Genomic DNA, 4,189 nt, shown 5'->3' on the forward strand with positions numbered 1-4,189 from the left:
AGATTATTTTATATAATATTAAAATGCACCAGCTATCCTGAGGGGAAACTTCGGAAGGAACCAGCTACTAGATGGTTCGATTGGTCTTTTCGCCCCTATACTCCAATTCTGACAATCGATTGCACGTCAGAACTGTTTCGGTCTTCCATTCAGGGTTTCCCCTGACTTCAACCTGATCAAGTATAGTTCACCATCTTTCGGTCACAGATATATGCTCAAGTACGTTCCAGTTAGAGGGCATAAATAATATAAATATACATTATACATAACTATATAGAACGCCCCGGGATTTTTTAATTAGCTATAAATAGCTAAAAAACTAATCCCATTATTAGTCAAGTTAATTACGCTATTAGGTTTACATCCCAATAACTTGCACATATGTTAGACTCCTTGGTCCGTGTTTCAAGACGGGTCCCGAAGGTATCCTGAATCTTTCGCATTGTTAATCATACAAGAGCATATAATAAACAAAAAATCAATGATAATTATGCCATTATATAATTCCGAAAAATTAACGCTCTGTAATAATATAAATCTATCAGCACTTTATCAAATTAATAACATTTATTCTGTGTTAAAATGCAAGCAATTTAATTGGAATAAACTATAAGTTATATTTTATGATAAATTTGGGATATGCTAATAGATTACAATGTCCTTATATGGAAAAAATGCACATTATTCTTAATAATATTATTTAAATATTACAATTTTAATGATGAATTTTCCATAACGGATATTCAGGTTCATCGGGCTTAACCTCTAAGCAGTTTCACGTACTGTTTAACTCTCTATTCAGAGTTCTTTTCAACTTTCCCTCACGGTACTTGTTTACTATCGGTCTCATGGTTATATTTAGTTTTAGATGGAGTTTACCACCCACTTAGTGCTGCACTATCAAGCAACACGACTCTTTGGAAACATCATCTAGTAATCATTAACGTTATACGGGCCTGGCACCCTCTATGGGTAAATGGCCTCATTTAAGAAGGACTTAAATCATTAATTTCTCATACTAGAATATTGACGCTCCATACACTGCATCTCACATTTGCCATATAGACAAAGTGACTTAGTGCTGAACTGTTTTCTTTTCGCTCGCCGCTACTAAGAAAATCCTTGTTAGTTTCTTTTCCTCCCCTAATTAATATGCTTAAATTCAGGGGGTAGTCCCATATGAGTTGAGGTTGTATATATAACTATATTTTGCCATAAATTCTTTATATATAAATGATAAAACAATCAATTAAATTCGTTATAAATAGTTCCAATAGTTCTTGTAAGCAAAGTTATTTTTTATCCATTTAACGAACCAACGAAGAATAATAACAAAACCAAGATTTTTCTTTTTCCGAATCATTAATAAGAGACAATTCTAGATGAAAAATATTTCAATTTTTTATGCTAGACATTTCTCAGTATTATTTGATTGAAAAAGAAAATATTTCTCTTCGTTTTTCACATTCAAATGTGAGATAATGTTTTTCATTTCTTTTTTAATATTATGAATAAAATCATTATTTAATCCAATAATATACCATATGCTTATAAAAAATTTATAAACAACTTAATTAGCATAGTCTTACAACCCTCAACCATATGTAGTCCAAGCAGCACTATAAAATTAATTAAAGTACATAACAGCATGGACTGCGATATGCGTTCAAAATGTCGATGTTCATGTGTCCTGCAGTTCACACGATGACGCACAGTTTGCTGCGTTCTTCATCGACCCATGAGCCGAGTGATCCACCGCTTAGAGTTTTATAATTCATTTTTATATAATATCAATATTGTTTTTATTGAAAGAAATTAAAAATACACCATTTTACTGGCATATATCAATTCCTTCAATAAATTTATTTTTATACCTAAAAATAAATGTTGCGATATGTCTTAGTTTCATATAAGCATTATGTATCATAAAAATCTGGTTATGGTTTGCTATTTTGGGTGACACATACTGCAAAATTTATATAAAACATTAACCTGATGGATGACAGGTTGTATATTTTAGGTTGTTGCATTAGCCAACGTATGCTCATACATAGTATAACATACATTATTCGCAACCGTGTATATTATGTCCATATACACACACACTTATTTGAATACCACATTCAAAATATTTTAATTTTAATTCGACTTCTACTTTCAAATTTTGTTCAGTTTCTTCGATTTCCATTTTCGAGAATTTGTTTTTATAGGAAACGCCATTGTTGTAGTAGGTACTGCCACAAAATACGCACAACAACATTAATAATGTTAAAGTCTTTTTATGAGGTTGCCAAGCCCCACATATAAAATAAAAGCCATCTTCATTTTATTTTGACTTTAACTTTTGATTCCGTGGAATCATTTTGTAATATTTTTATTTTGGTAAATTGTATTTATTTGTATTATAAACAAATGTTATTAACGATAAGGATATTATACAATAATGATCCTTCCGCAGGTTCACCTACGGAAACCTGTTACGACTTTACTCCTCTAAATAATCAAGTTCGTCAACTTTTGCGAAACAACCGTAACACGCAAGGCGTCACAGTGATCACGTCCGGAGACCTCACTAAATTAATTCAATCCGGTAGTAGCGACGGGCCGGTGTGTACAAAGGCAGGGACGTAATCAATGCGAGTTAATGACTCACACTTACTGGGAATTCCAAGTTCATGTGAACAGTTTCAGTTCACAATCCCAAGCATGAAAGTGGTTCAGCGGTTTACCCGGACCTCTCGGTCTAGGAAATACACGTTGATACTTTCATTGTAGCGCGGCGTGCAGCCCAGGACATCTAAGGGCATCCACAGACCTGTTATTGCTCAATCTCATTATTGCTAGACGCAATTTGTCCATTTAAGAAGCTAGTGTCCTTATAATGGGACAAACCAACAGGTACGGCTCCACTACATAAACACATTCAAACACAATAAACATTTTACTGGCCACCATGAATGAAGGCTACATAAGCTTCAGCACCATAATCCTGAAGATATCTATTTAATATATTTGAGTCTCGTTCGTTATCGGAATTAACCAGACAAATCACTCCACGAACTAAGAACGGCCATGCACCACCACCCATTAGATTCGAGAAAGAGCTATCAATCTGTCTTACACACTTATGTTCGGACCTGGTAAGTTTTCCCGTGTTGAGTCAAATTAAGCCGCAGGCTCCACTCCTGGTGGTGCCCTTCCGTCAATTCCTTTAAGTTTCAAGCTTTGCAACCATACTTCCCCCGGAGCCAAAAGCTTTGGTTTCCCGGGAACACTGAGAGAGCCATAAAGTAGCTACACCCAATGCTAGCTGGCATCGTTTATGGTTAGAACTAGGGCGGTATCTGATCGCCTTCGAACCTCTAACTTTCGTTCTTGATTAATGAAAACATCTTTGGCAAATGCTTTCGCTTAAGTAGTCTTACGACGGTCCAAGAATTTCACCTCTCGCGTCGTAATACTAATGCCCCCAAACTGCTTCTATTAATCATTACCTCTTGATCTGAAAACCAATGAAAGCAGAACAGAGGTCTTATTTCATTATCCCATGCACAGAATATTCAGGCATTTGAAGCCTGCTTTAAGCACTCTAATTTGTTCAAAGTAATAGTACCGGCCCACAATAACACTCGTTTAAGAGCACTAGTGCAGGTTTTTAAATAGGAGGAACATATGAAAAAACAAGTATTTAATCACATATAAGAACTCCACCGGTAATACGCTTACATACATAAAGGTATAGTACTAACCACAATTGTAAGTTGTACTACCCGTATGAAGCACAAGTTCAACTACGAACGTTTTAAACCGCAACAACTTTAATATACGCTATTGGAGCTGGAATTACCGCGGCTGCTGGCACCAGACTTGCCCTCCAATTGGTCCTTGTTAAAGGATTTAAAGTGTACTCATTCCAATTACAGGGCCTCGGATATGAGTCCTGTATTGTTATTTTTCGTCACTACCTCCCGAGCTGGGAGTGGGTAATTTACGCGCCTGCTGCCTTCCTTAGATGTGGTAGCCGTTTCTCAGGCTCCCTCTCCGGAATCGAACCCTGATTCCCCGTTACCCGTTGCAACCATGGTAGTCCTAGATACTACCATCAAAAGTTGATAGGGCAGACATTTGAAAGATCTGTCGTCGGTACAAGACCATACGATCTGCATGTTATCTAGAGTTCAACCACATA

General features: G+C 36.0%; 1 non-coding gene across 1 annotated transcript; it reads right to left on the reverse strand.

Moving 5' to 3' along the window:
- Positions 1 to 1,588: 1,588 nt before the first annotated feature.
- Positions 1,589 to 1,767, reverse strand: LOC117149651. The gene has a single exon (XR_004460432.1). It is a non-coding gene; the product is annotated as a 5.8S ribosomal RNA (ribosomal RNA).
- Positions 1,768 to 4,189: the final 2,422 nt, after the last annotated feature.

The sequence above is a fragment of the Drosophila mauritiana genome, unplaced genomic scaffold (assembly GCF_004382145.1).
Source record: "Drosophila mauritiana strain mau12 unplaced genomic scaffold, ASM438214v1 U_270, whole genome shotgun sequence".
In the NCBI taxonomy this organism is placed as follows: domain Eukaryota; kingdom Metazoa; phylum Arthropoda; class Insecta; order Diptera; family Drosophilidae; genus Drosophila; species Drosophila mauritiana.